The following is a 15,511-nucleotide window of genomic DNA, read 5'->3' as shown; positions in this document are numbered from 1 at the left end:
CATATTTCGGGACCATCGAAGCACCGCCCATAAATATATGTATAAGGGTAATAAAGTTTATATCGCACATGGTCAAAGTTTGTGAATCATTCTATACCCACCCCAAGTAAGAATCTTCATCACCAATCAACATCACGTAAGTGTGATGCCTTCTGTAGATGATTGACATAAAAAATGTAGAAAGGTTGGATGAGATTTAATATCTATTTCTCTAGAAATACCTTAGCCCTCATTTTCCAATATATAATAAAAACCTAAACATTTCGACGATTATTTACCGAGAACAAATAATATAATAAACCAAATAATCCTTCAAGGCAGAATAGGTTTTGTCACCAAAAATTAACCACAATAATATATACCTAGTTAAAGAGTAATTTCATGAAAACTATGATGAACATGACATGTATCGTTTGTTATTTTAAATTATTATTTAGCATTAGCTTAGTTTTAATCCTTACAGTACACAGTACAGCTATAACAACCCTACTAGATTATTTAAATACGCTTGACGAAGCCCATGTTTCAACGCGAATATCACACCAAATAAATTTCAAGAATTAATAGATGAAAACCCACTTGTTGGTGGCCTACAATAACATTGTGATCATATAAGAAATTGATGGCCAATATAAATTATAAGTACATCTATTTGAAGATTTACAGACCAAGACATAAAGACCACAACTCTAACAGTGGTGAAGTGTTTAATTTAACGTAAAAATTTTAATTTTTATATTTCTTTCACTGTAACTTTAAAACTCAATACCCGGGCGGAGATCCGTTCAAGATTTTCAAATCAAATTTAAATAATATATATTGAAGTTGGCTTTAATTAAGGTTTTTGAATCGTCGTAACACGTAGAATACACGAGTGGAACATATATGAAACCCAACAGATTGGCCCATGTGGAATACTCATCACAATTCGCGAGGCAAATGGAGTATTGAGTTATTCAACGTGAAAAGTTTCTCGGATCAAAGGTCAACCAGCTCTCGCGTTCCTCGAAGACTTGAGGACCGCGCCCGCCACGAAACACTTCCACCGAGACACCTAGACAAATACTTACACTCGCCTAACACTTACAAATTTGAATAAATACTTAATCGATACTAGAATATTTGTTTTCTCGCGTGCCAAAGGAGATATCGGTTTCGCTTACGCAACCACGTGTGCTCCGGTGTCCCGTCAACTTGAACTCAACTGCACTTATAATAAGGGCTAATTATGATTGTTTGTTGGTCTGTCTGAGTCGCCGCCGGGTTCGGGGCCCGCTGAGTCGACGTGCGGCAGTCGACACGGCCTGCACCGGACTGGGCCACTGATAGACGCGCCTGCGTACTACACACCCCCGATTGATATAATATTTATCTTGGATTAAGAACTAGATAAGGAGCTAAGCGCCATCATCACATGTCACGGCTGTATGTAATTAAACAAAACAAAAAAAAAATCACTTAATTGTTATGTTTTTTAACAGTTCAATATTAAGATTTTATAATTGCTAATAATATGATTTACAGATGATGATGTTTAATTGGGTAAGTATTTACGAGATCAATTCGGTTCGGTGATCGGGCGGGTTCGGTCGAGTCCGGCAGGGTAGTGCGGTGCGGTGGGGTGCGGGGTCGTGACGTCACTGGTGGGACGCACGCGCGTAGCCCAGGTGGGTGCAGTGCGTCTGTTAAGTGGGACTATCATATGATTATGACGTTTGCTAACGGAGAGTTTGACGGGCCTGGTCAAGACATTGTAACTACGAGTAAAGTCGGGCTAGGCGTTTCCAGTCCAGTATTTATTTAATAACTTTAAGATTAACACGGTGTTAATATACAGTATAAGATATATACAGACTGAGTCTGGTGGCTCGTGATGCATTTTCATATAAGATCATTTTATTGTCTACCAATACCCTTTATCTCTGTAACGCGTGGAGGTATCGAGTTGAAATTAATATAATACAATCAAGTCTACAATCACAGACTTCTTAGCTAATGTAAAAAAGAAGATACGGCAGTTTATGCCGCCAAAAACGTATATTACGATTTTTTTGAGATAGTCAAATTTATACGGTATTTTGCGTTCACCAAGATCAAGAACTATGAAATTTGGCAAGTTATACCGTCATATACGATTTTAATTAAGTCATAAAAAACAGGGTATGCCTCCCACTGGCACCTTTGCACAGGAGGCGGGCTAGATAACGGGTACCACAACGGCACTTATTTATGCCGTGAAGCAGTAATGTGTAAGCATTACTGTGTTTCGGTTTGCAGCATCTTGTCTCAAGGTGACGAATGCAGTTGTAATGCCGCTCACAATTTTTAGCTTTTTCAAGAATCCTGAGTGGCAATGCATTGTAATGGGTAGGACATATCAATTACCATCAGCTTAATGTCCTGCTCATCTCGTCCCTTATTATCATATAAAAGGGTATTTATGCAAGGAACAGCGGTCCAAATTTTAAATTTAGTTAAACGTGTTATGTCGGATATCGTATGAAAGGGCTTCATTGGCACAAGCTTAAACAAATTTTTAATTATTTTTATGATTGTATTTTCAATTTATGTCGAAGAATAAAAAAAACTTTTCCTTACCTAATATATGTATATGTCCGGAACCCTCAGTGGTCGAGTCCGACTTGCACTTCCTATCTAACCATTCACAAACTGCAAAACCTTAAAGATTCAAATTTATGTATTAGTATTTCCGCTATAACATCATATTAAAATATATTATAAATTATAGAAGCATTATAATTTACATCAAAACGTATTCCAAGTTATCAATTTTTATGAAAATAAATGCCGTTTATGTCTTTATGAAGTGAAAACTTAAAATCATAGAAGAAATTTTAAGGTATCTAACAATCCACTTCTTACGGAAATATATTTTATAAAACGTAACCACATAAAATCCACTTCAAATTTGGTTATAAAAATCCAATTATACGTGTATTAATCAGGTTAGTGAGTTCTAGCATCGCCTTATAATGAGAATCTAGAGTAAAGCATTATCGTAGCCACTGAAACGGCTACGTATCAGCACCGCTGCTACGGTGCTACGGCTAGAACTACGTGATGAGCATTCCTCTATACCTTACGATACCATATTATTCTAGATAAGTTACGTTACGAACTATCTTAATATTCCAATAAGTGACTGCGAAAGATGCAAGGAGATTGTAGAAAAGACTTCATAAAATATTACTTCGTGTTAGCCTTCAATCACGTCTCATTCAAATTCAAATATTTTTATTTAAAATAGGATTAAAATTCAATTATTGAACATCAAAAACTACCGCCCATTCGAAATACGTACCAAAAGAAGCATATAGAAAAATTAATGAATCAAATTTGTATCTTATTTTTTAAATCATTTCAATAAATCTTTAAATGATCTCACGATATTCATTCGTGAATGCTAAATAATCATATAAAAAAACTATTGCTATTAATATTACGTCCCTGCTCTCCAAGATCATGAAGAGCATAATTAACCGCCAGCTCTTGGTATACCTTGAGGGTCACCAATTGATCAACGACCGGCAGTACAGCTTTCGACATGGTCGGTGGACTGGCGGTCTTCTGGTATACCTAACACATAGATGGGCAGCGGCTATTGAAAGCAAGGGGGAAGGCCTGGTAGTTAGCCTGGATATAGCGAAGGCTTGATCGTGTATGGCACAAGGCACTCCTGTCAAAACTTCCATCATTTGGGCTTCTAGCGAGCTTATGCAAGTGGACCTCCAGCTTCCTCACTGGGCGCAGCATACAGGTCGTTGTCGACGGTTATTGCTCGAATCCCTGGCCTACAAGCGCGTACACCTTCCTTAAAGGCGGCAACGCTCTTGTGATTTTTCTGGTCTTGCAAGAGAATGTAGGCGGCGGCGATCACTTAACACCAGGTGACCCGTCCGCTCGTTTGTCCTCCTATTCCATAAAAAAAATATATAAAAAAACTAACTGAAAACGCAATTACACCCGCTAGTATTTTGAAAACCATATCTACTTTAAATATTATTGTATTTCTGTACAGAATTTATCACAATAGTTGTAAATTGCAATATATAATTTTATATTTAAACGTAGCCGCGGACTGTTGAGCAATTCTCGAATTATATGGCGCGGCCAACCCGCCTTCGGCCTTCGCATATTACTTTTATTACTTTTGGCTGAGCGTTTTTTCTGACCGACACTGCATATATTTGCAACGCTACTAAGGGTCACAAAGTAAAATGAGGTAAATAGATAAGTGCCTAAATTATACATATGTGACTCAACTGTAATTATGTATGTATGATGGGAATGATTGATAATGAATCAAGGAATGATGCAATTACAAATTTTGTATCAACTAATATACTAACCAAGATAACACGAAAAATAAAAGAAATATCGAAAACATAAGATATAAGAAGAAAGCAAATATTTTAATTATAAGAACTTATATCGGTGTTAGAAAAAAAATTAAAAAATCACGCTCATAATAATAAAAAATATTATACAAACTTGGACAGTTAATTTTATAGCGATAAAAGCAAATTAGTTTTCTTAAAATCTCAGTCGACTTCAGACTTATATACAAATGATTTAAGTTTTCTTTAGTGTTAATTCCGCCAATATTTGTTTTTAAAACAATTCGACACGTGTTTCGCCTCTACACGAGGCATCCTCAGGACGTGTTGTCTCGCCAAAATCTGGCACGAGACTCAGTGTTTTTAGTTATGAGTCTCGTGCAAGAACTTAAATCATTTGTATAATTATGGATTTCCGCAAAGTAACGCCTAATTCAATAATTTTTTTAGACTTATACTTTAGAACAGGCTCCGCATATGAAGAAAATATTTACGACATATTTAAGGCCAATTTTAGGGTTCCGTAGCCCAATGGCAAAAAACGGAAACCATACAGATTCGTCATATCTGTATGTCACAGACACTTTTTCCCAAAACTATAAGAACTATACTGTTGAACTTGGTAAGTGTATTCAGTGAACCGCATTCAGACATTCACACAAAAAAAACAATAAATTTTGGTCGTACCCCATACTTAGAACTTAAACTAAAATTTGTATTCATCAAATCCATACGTGTGGGGTATCTATTACCCCCCCCCCCCCCCTTAAAATTCTAAAATAAGAATTGGATTCTAATTTGGTTTGATCGAGATCTAGAAAGCGGTTTTTTAAAACGTCACAAATCATTAGAACAAACTACAAGAACTTTTATTTAATGTTACTTTCTGCTACAGAACCCTTCCAGGGCAAGTCCGACTCGCACTTGGCTTCTTTTTAAACTTTATTTGTATGATAAAGAGTTGACAAGAGGTTCGGCAAATGACAGTACAATGGCAGAACCGCGCCAGTTATCTGAAAATTTAACATTCTTACCGGCATCGAGATTGCGTTCATTTCACTAGCTACAGCGCTATAGCTGCTTCGCAGCTGGGGGCAGGAAAGGCGCTGATATACTAACCCAGTGCCATCCAGTGTATACAATCTTTCCACCGGTGAATATATCCTATACTTATAGCCATCCGAAGTATTTAAAAAAATAATTTATAAAAAAAGTGTGTCTGTACTTATGTACACACGCAAGTTGGTTATTCCTCTTAGGCGTAACAAAACAAAAATTCTGAATAAAATATTCCTCGTGCTATTTTACGTTTGTAGAAAAAACAATATTAAGGGTATGCAAGCCGTATCGACCTGGAAACCGGAAGCTCATTTCATCGTTTAGTTGTACGTAGAAGAAAGTTCCTTGATAATCTCGCATTGAAAGTAGGCAATTCGGTGGTAGGGATCAGGTGAAACATGTGGTGAAACGACGTCACTACACAACGCCTAACGATTAATCAATTCAAAAGGCTGGATCCCAGACAATGAGAGCAATAATCCATATGTGACCAGATCTGCGCCTCATATTGCGTAGATTTATTTAAACCAAGTAAAGTTATTATTATAGAAAAACTTTCAATACATTTTACGGTTTAATTCAAGAACCCCAAAATTTCCTTTCAATATATGTTCAATAAGTACCCATATTGTACCCGAAACTTGACATGGGTAAGGCAAGGCACGTACCCATTCAGCATTACATCAACGTGCGCAGCGAACCGCGAAAGTGGTTCCGCACCAATCAATATACCTACTTTGTTTATCCTATAGATTGAGGAAAGAGCATAAGTATCTAGGATCAATGTTGCTACAATCCACTTTGTTGACAACGAATGCGAATATTACGTAGCGGCTTTTTTAGTTAAAAATAAATTGGCATAATATAAAAGTCAAAAAGAATTAAGAGCATACCATGAAGCACACTGCAATAGCGACAAGAGTGGTAAGACAAAACGAAATATTTAATTACTATCGGTAAATAGTAACCCATTAAACCCTCCGATAGGCCCTCGTTCACCACCTACTACAAAGAGGATGTAAATACTACGTAATAAGTTGCGGGACTATTTTAGTTAAAATTGAAATTTATAGGAAGTTTGAAATAGTAGTAATCATAGTATTGCGATTGACGACGAAGTATAATCGGGCTAAGTTAGAAAGCGAACAATTTTTTAAAAAGTAGTGGATTTCGGCTATCTCCGTTTTTTACAAGATTATAGCCGGCATCTGTCAATCTATCAATGACTGTACGTTTCACACAATCGAGTGAATCGCTTTTTTCTTAGAGAGTTTCGCTAGGCTAACGTACTAATGCGTTATCGGTATTCGACTTATCTAAATTTATTCGAGGCTAAATAAGGTCGGCAATACTCTTGTGATTCTTCTGGTCTTACAAGAGGTTTTGGACCAAGGTGATTACACACCATCAGGTCTTACCTGTGGGAGGCTACTTTGCAGACGTTGCCGGCTAGATTATGGGTACCACAACGACGCCTATTTCCGCTGTGAATCAGTTATGTGTAAGCATTACTGTTTTTCGGTCAGAAGAGCGCCGTAGCTAGTGAAATTACTGGGCAAACGAGAATTAACATCTTATGTCCCAAGGAGACGAGCGCAATGCCACTCAGAATTTTTGAATTTTTCTAGAATCCTGAGCGGCACTGCATTATAATGGGTAGGGCGTATCAATTACCATCAGCTGAACGTCCTACTCGTCTTGTCCCTTATTGTCATAAAAAAAAGGATGACCGATATTGCTCGTTTCTCCTCCGTTTTATTACGTAGAAGTACACGTTTGTTCTCTCCAACATTGCTGTTAATTTTAACTTCAATTGCTTCATCAGTTTATTTTAAAACAGACACCATAGCGTGCCGTTGATTAAGTTATTTAAAAACACTGGGTAAAGGCCTCAATGCGTTGCATAATTTTTGGAAACTTCAATGGTGAAGATGTTAGTTTAATGTTTTGTCACTATAAATTATTGTAATGCTGTTTATTTCCTCTACATAAATAAATAATTATTTTTTTTTTGCAAAATTCATCTTGAAGAATGGCGTGTTAAGGAAAAAAGAAGTACAGTTATTGCCTTGCACAAAGTGGGTATGGAGGCGTAGGTCACGACACTTCAAAAGCTAATGCGAGCGGAGGAGTTCGCCGAAATCCTATATGGAAACAAAAAAAAATAATTGAACTGAAACTAGCTTTTGTCTAGCGCAGATTAATAATTTTAGTCCTTAGGGTTACCTTGGACTAAAATTATGGTCAGTTTTAGGAGGACACACTCGATTCCGGCGCTTAAGAAATCTCTAAGCAAACAGTGACTGAATTACCAAAGAAAATTTATAGATAGAAATAGAAAAGTACAGACAGATCAAATGTTTGCAAAGGTAGTAATTTCGAATAGAATTCTAGTCGTATATCCATCCGGTTTTATCTTACATTTTTCTGAAATAATACTGATATTACACAAATTTGAAAAAAAAAATTCAACCAACCTCTCGCGTTCCGTGCGAGCGCTCTTTCCACTAAGCCAATCGTTTGAGTGACGAATCGTTGATAAATCTTGTATGTCTTGTTCAACTCTCAGTTTGTGCTACGATCTACTTTATACTTGATAACCTGCTCAACCTTAATATTTGTATATTAGGAAATTGACTTAAGATATCGCCCTTTCAAATTTAAACAATTTTGTTTTCAAATTTAATTTGTATAATTAATCCCAGAAGTGAGGGTTATCACTTTAAAAAATATCAAATTGTTTAAATTCTGATATTGTGGAAATCAGTCGCCTTTTTCGTTTGCAAAAAACTGTGTGTTCTGCTATGATTACATTGAACACATGTAAAGTGTTGAAAGAGAAATTTAATTTTAATAATTTCAAAGCGATCAGCCGACAAAAAGTTGAGACGCTTTGCGGACAGCGGCGCTAATCCCTCGCTCGTGATTAAATTTTCCCGATCGTGTTTTTTACGTTGAAATATTTTCTGAATTACACATATTTCTACTTTACCGAGAATAACATATTTTGTAAGTATTTTTATGAGAAAAAGTGACGAGACGAGTAAGACGTTCAACTGATGATGGGTGATACGCCTTTATATATATATATTTTTTTTATAGTCGCTTATAAAATGCTCACAATACCTTTATTTATTTACGGTTTGTGGGGATGATGCAGCTACTGCACTCAATAATTTTTGTATTAATTTAAATTTACTTTTTTGACTTACTCCTGTAAGGCATTGACTATTTGACGTTTGAGTATGTTTGTTGCATCACTTTACATATTATATTGTAATTGAAATGATTTGTAAAACGGTGAAAATGTAAATCTTGGTATAAAAGAGTGGCAATGAGTTTCTTCCTACTTCTTCTCATTAGCTCAACCCTTTACAAAGTAGCGGTAGATTCAATAAGAAAATTTTTTTTTTGACATTCATAAGTGACATTTGGTTTGATTTGATTTGATTGAACCTAAAATTTCGAGCGACATCGGAACTGCGCGCATCACTTTGAGACATAATATTGATTTTAAACTCATTAGCCCAGTACCACTAGCTACGGCACCCTTCAGACCCAAACACAATAATGCTTGCACATTAATGCTTCACGACATGAAAAGGCGCAAAAGAAAAATTCGCTATGCATAGAACCTCCAACTGGCTAAAATGATTTGATTTATCAACTATCTACTAGATAATGTTTTTTTTAATTAGTACTTTTTTATAGAAATTGATCTTATAGGGGCGTTTTTGTTTTGTTCTTTTAAATATGCAATAAATTAGACACTTGTTATAGTATTAAGACGCGTGTATTATAACTAAGTTTTATATTAGGCGTTTGCGTAAAAGTAAATTTTTTATCATTTATTTATTTTACTCGACATTTCGAACAATAATTCTGTTGCAGGTTATTACTACATGATAAGGCTACGTATGGCACACATGCACATGCTTAAAAGTGAGCTCTCCTTAATCAATATAATATAAAAGTATGTTACTGCAAAGTACCGTATACAAAGTATACGTCGATAAAATATTTTGGTCACGTTTGCAACGGAAGGAAACCAACAGCTTATCAGAATCCCGCAATATCTTCGTTTTTAATAAAGGGTTGATGTCCCTTTATTGGAAGTGTTGAGTACTTTTGTTGGCAGGGCATAATAATTAGGCGAGTGTATAAGTAACTAGCATTATAGGGCTCCATACAGTAATGAGGCCGATACTATATTTCAAGCTTTTTATATATTTTGTGAAGGGTGTTTGTTTAATGACCGAGAAGGATTTAATATTATTTTAACATTATAATTGTTATTCACCTATGGTTTAAAATAACAATAAGACTGGAGCAAAAATTCATTCCAGTCTAATTAAATACTTTCAATTGCAGAATTACGTAAAATGTGAAAATTTGTAATTTGACTTCAGGATCTAGATAAATAATAAAAATAATGAGCAAATATATTGTACCTATTTTTGGACACGTTTAACATTCAAAAAACAATAAAAAACTAAGCAGCAAGTGTTTATCACATACAAACTTTTACACAAAGTTGTTTACAAATGATGATTACTGTCAAAACGCGTCCCAATTATGACGATTACAATTGCGCGATGAGCGTGCTAATAACATCTGATATAATCCAGGGTTACGTTCCAAAAGATAACCAACGAGAACTGTATTATTAAGACACGTCTGTACGTCCGGACGTCTGTCAGCGAGTTGTATCTCATCAAAGAGGATGTAAATACTACGCAATAAGAGGTGGCACTGCCTAAGTAAAAATTTAAATTTAGTTTAGTATGAAACATGCACTCATTTGAAATAAGTTTGAAATAGTAGTAATTACAGTATCGCGATTGGCCAAGAAGTATAGTCCGGCTAAGTTTGAAAGCGAACAGTTGCCTAAAACGTAGTGGCTTTCGACTACCTCCTTTATTTTCAAGATTATAGCCGTCAATGACTGCACTTTTCATACAATCGAGTGAATCGCTTTTTTCTTATTGCTGCCACCGTTTAATGACAAGATCTTATCTATCCATAGTTATGTCCAATATAGTTATGTCCAATATAGTTATAAGCCTAATGTCGATAGGTTATTGAAATGTTAGTAAGCGTAAAAAGAATAGATTTGTCCACCTCTAGTAAGTTAAACTAAGGATAGATAGGTTATTGAAAACGGCCGTTAGAGAGTTTCGCTGGGCTGTATCTCATTAACCGCAATATCAAGACAGTTAAAGTTTTGACAGATCATGATGGCAAATTTCAATAATGAAGTATAATAAAAGAAAAGTATTTATAAAGTACAAATTGTGTTAAATCTAAGGGTACGGAAGCCTTCGTATGCGACACGCGCTTGACCTTTTTTTTAATATAATAAATTTAACTGGAAGTAGAAAATCAAAAGAGTCAAATAAATATTTTAAATGCAGCAGCTATTCTAAATGTATTGTACAAGAACTACATTTAAAGTTTCGTGTGTTGTTTCACCTGCATTCCCCACCCGAGCTGGTTCGTTGAAATAATCACACGGAGGAGAGAACATAAAATATTTTACTTCCGACTGAGCTGGAATAACTCCAATATACAACGCCGCCGTATATTGTGAAGCATCAGGTATGAATATTAACTATGGAGCCGGGGATATGAGCGTTGTGAAATGAGGAAACTTGCTTATGGTAGAAATAACAGAGGCAAATTATATACATATATGTTGTTTAAAAAAGAGAATTCTGTTCGGGGATTTGAAATGATATGAACTGTTCCATCAAAGTCAAAGTCTAAGTCAAATAAACTTTATCCCAATAGCCTTAAACTAAGCTCTTTTTAATCATAATATGCTCGCAAATAGGAGAGGTCGTGAGAAGAACATACAAGAAACTTAACGTATGGACCAGCCATCGCTCCCGTCGCATATATTTGAGGGAAGGATACAACCCGATACACGACGCCGACGCAAAAAATGGCGCTCTGAGAGAGAAGAAGCGGTGCAAGAAACTCTCCCAACATTTTTTTTTTTGCGCTCTTTTTAATGAAATGAAATAATGATTTTACACTCACATCTACGAGACTAGAAGAAAACAAAAACGCGCTTGAACACATAATGGGGACACACTACACCCAAAGTATTAAGTACTACAGCCCTTAACTTGGAAAGAACGCACCATCGATAAAGTAAGTTCCGTGTCTCCATGGCTCCTAAAAAAGTACGATATTACTACAACAGGTATACGATGCAAGCTGCTTCTAACGCCGCTCGCGAACAAAGCATTTTTCCTTGTAAAATATTCCGTCACTGGCTCACGGTCTCCTTAAGAGCTCGAACATTGGATGTGGTGAATATTTTTAAAATTTTAATTCGGGGATATGAGGAATAAAGAATTTTTGTTGGATAGGTAACTCGAAAGTTACCTATAACCGAGTTGAGAAAACGTCGTGATAAAGAAATAATGTTTAATTTCCGCAATAATTACTAATGTTAAAATTCAGTTACTGAGGGTGGGGATTACTGGGGGTGTACTGTAAAACGGCCAGGTTCAAGATTACCAAGAGTTAGGAAGATTGTATGAAATAGTTGATGCGATTAGAAGTGGCCAGGCTAGCGAGTCAGGACTGTGATGAATGGAGATCTGAAATCTCTGCCTACTCCTCTGGGAGACAGTAAGTAGTTGAAGGGTTATAAGTCGAAGTATTTGTGTGTTACCTTATCAGGTAACTACTTACTTATCAGGAACTATTGTTCAGAATAAACGAAATGCACATGTGATACGAGAAAGAGCATTTATGAAACTCGATATCATTCAAGTCAAAAGCTTCACGTAACTTTTCTGCGATTTATATTACACAAAATACTCATGGTATTAATGTGCTTAGTTTCTCAAAATTGATTCCTTTAGAAATTTTTTTGGTCTCAATTAAAGTACTTCCACCGCTTCGGAAACAAATGGCGCTCTGAGAGAGAAGAAACTACACAAAAAGCTCACCCCCGTATTTTTGAGCTCCTTAAAACAATTATACAATAATAAAATGTTGCATTCTATTCTATTGCGCTAAAATAATTACGATACAGAAATATTCCGATCGTTAAGATATTCATAATTCATTTACAAGGCCTTAACAGCGACAGGGACATATTCATAAGTGTATACCTATATTAAAAAGATAAAGTAATTTTGTGCATCCATTAATGGCTACTGTTTGTTTTGATAAGATTGAAAAGTCTTCTAAAAACTGCTTCGGAAACTAGTTTACACTTTGCAGAGAGGAGCCAACGAGAAATTCAAGAAAGTTTCTTAGCAAACAACCGTCTCCGACAGTGTTCAACATAAATAAAAAACTAGATTCATTAATGTAATTAATGAGTTTGTACCTTACAACATTCTTACAAAGTATTTCCGCCCGTAAATTGTATCTAGTAATTGAGAACTATTAAAATCGTCCATTTCTTATTTGTAACAATGTTAGGTTATACAAGTTCAACCAGATTTTATATAAACATTTAAAAATAAAAGTAATAATTATTGTTTAAATGTAATTTACAACTGGCTTGAGACCATTTATACTCTTATATTTAAATCCCTACAATTTGATTTTCCACTTTACGTAAATAAATTCAAGAGTTCCAGGCATAGCGATTAAACATCTTAATTTCAGTGCTGTAAAAGATCGGTGACTTATCTTGAATAAAAATATTACAAATTATTCAACATTGCATTGAAATTTTGAAAAAGTAAGGACATGTCAACTCCAACAGTTTTATTGATCTGTGTACCATCGTTAGACTACGAGAGTCGACTGTTGTGTCTTAATGTGGGTAAGTGTAGGAAATAGGTGGAACACGTGGCACGAATAATTTACAAAATACATTAAGCTTTATCAGTAAAACTCACATAATGTATAATGTACATTTTTACTGAAGTTAACAGGAAACTAGAACGAAAATATTGATAAATCTTTTGGTTAGCATAAATTTTGATGTCACACGAGAGCATAATTTATCATTACTGTATGTACTAAAATAAACGATATATTACATTTGAATTTGGAATCTGTCATTTTTATATGATTATTCATTGAATTTTCTCATTTTTGACGCCAAAACATTGTATAATATTTTACGATATTAAAATGGAGTGGGGTGATAAAGAGAACCAAATCGCTGTGATTGCATTACACAAAGTAGGTATGCAGCTAAATGCTATTTATAAAATGCTTGCTATTAGTAAAATGTTTGTGTGTCGGGCTATAAATAGGGACAATCAGACCTCCTCTGTTTGTGACAGAAATAGATCTGGCCATCCACGTAGTGTTCGTACGAGAAAGGTGGTCAATGCAGTAAGGGAAAGCATTCGAAGAAATGCCGAAAGCAAAAGATTTTATCTCGGGAGACGCAGATAGCACCTAGAACCGTGTCGCGTAATTGAAAAGATGACTTAGGACTTGCAGCCTATAAGAGACGTACTGGGCATTTCTAAACTGATAATTTAAAAAATAATAGGGTTGAAATGTCGAAACAATTATTGAAGCAGTACGCAAACGGAGGTCACAAAAAAATAAATAAATTACGTTACTCTAAGGAAGCTCAGTTTTATCTTTGTTTCAGTATTAATGGCACAACTAGGTACATACTCTGTACTAAATAAAAACACTGGATGAAACAAATTTTACCACAAAAGTCTTAAAAACAAAAACCTGACTTTATAACTTGCTCTACAACATTTTGAAGCTCTTAGTAATTCCGATATGAAAGCTCACTAGCTGAGCTGAGAAAAGCCTGAAACAATTTCTTTTTTTACACGCTTTTTATTATATTAGCTTCACCTGTATGTGTGTTTGTTTGTAACAGGGGTGCGATTTTGACCCACTTTAAACGGTCAGATTTCGTTCAAACTTCGTTTAATTATCGAAGACAAGACATTAATTTGATAAAAATATTCCATTTTTGAATTTGCAAAATAAGGTTTTTTGTTAATTTGTATAATTTTCATCCATCGTTTATAAGGCAGGAATTTATGTTAATTTAAAATTTCAAAATAAATTATCAATTTTTAGTTCGTTTTTCTATAAAAAGCGTGTTTATTAGTTTTTTTTAACTACTATATATTATTTATCAATTCCAAACATTGAAATTGTATTGCTAACATTTTCGTTATGAAATTCGATCCGAAATTAATAATTAGTTAGGGATTCGTACGGTAAGAGTATCAAAGTATTCAGTGGTAACGCTTACCATTACAGTGGTATTACCATAGTATTAAGACATGTTTGTTAAGTTCGCGACCCTGTAGCATATATACACTTAGCATCGCAACTGAGAGACCTCATAAGATCAGTCTCGTAACTAAACAACCACAGTACATACATAATGGTATCTAGCAGTTAGCTGTAAGCATAATTAGTAATATACACCCGTCATTGAGCAGTAAGTTAACGATAATTTAATAAAGGTGAACTACTGCAGCTATATCACGTTGCATTGCTTGACTACCGGCCCTAATGAAGTGATGCTATTTAGAGGTCTATCATATTATTTACTTATCTTATATCTTTAAACGAGCAATTTCTTTATGTATATATAATCTGAATTTCGGAAACGGCGCCAACGATTTCCATGAAATTTAGTAGGCAGAGGGTTTCGGGGGCGATAAATCGATCTAGCTAGGTTTAAATTTTAAAAAATGTAGTTTTATCCGTGTTTTAATGAGAAACAGCATGAATAACATTAGAATACAAAGGTTAATTTCGCAACTATATACAAGACTGTAATAGCTCAGGTCGGACATTGGGTGATCCGGAAAGCAGAAGTCCCCGGTTCGAATCCAAACGTCCTATTAGGTTTTTTTTTTTGTTCAAGTTTTGTACATTCTTAAAAATCCGAGCAAGGCTCGGTCGTCTAGATATTTTATATATAAATTGCGTTACATGCGACGTAGTGACTACACAAATCATGAAAGTATCAAATGCACCTCGTAACGCATACCAATTACTATAATAGTAATTTTTTTCTTTAATTTCGATTTAGTTTGAAAAATATTATTTTCATAGCAAGGTATCCTCACCTAACTCGAAGCCTAGTATGTCTGTCTGCCTGCCAGTGTCACTGTGTCTCATTA

General features: G+C 35.0%; 1 protein-coding gene across 7 annotated transcripts in view; it reads right to left on the bottom strand.

Moving 5' to 3' along the window:
* LOC126967697 (atypical protein kinase C) overlaps nucleotides 1-15,511 on the bottom strand; it is a 215,798-nt gene that overhangs the window by 128,793 nt on the left and 71,494 nt on the right. Inside the window, exon 1 of one of the 7 annotated variants that reach the window (XM_050812287.1) lies at nucleotides 1,164-1,307. The exons of 4 other annotated variants lie outside the window; for them this stretch is intronic. The gene's annotated coding sequence lies outside the window, so the exon portion shown is untranslated. Of the gene's footprint in view, nucleotides 1-1,163; nucleotides 1,308-15,511 lie in introns of those variants that run through there. 2 more of the 7 variants (XM_050812288.1, XM_050812289.1) reach the window with 2 other exon arrangements.

Source organism: Leptidea sinapis, chromosome 13 (genome assembly GCF_905404315.1).
Source record: "Leptidea sinapis chromosome 13, ilLepSina1.1, whole genome shotgun sequence".
Classification (NCBI taxonomy): Eukaryota; Metazoa; Arthropoda; class Insecta; order Lepidoptera; family Pieridae; genus Leptidea; species Leptidea sinapis.
Note: the sequence above shows the minus strand (reverse complement) of the source record. Positions and strands in the feature narration are given on the sequence as shown.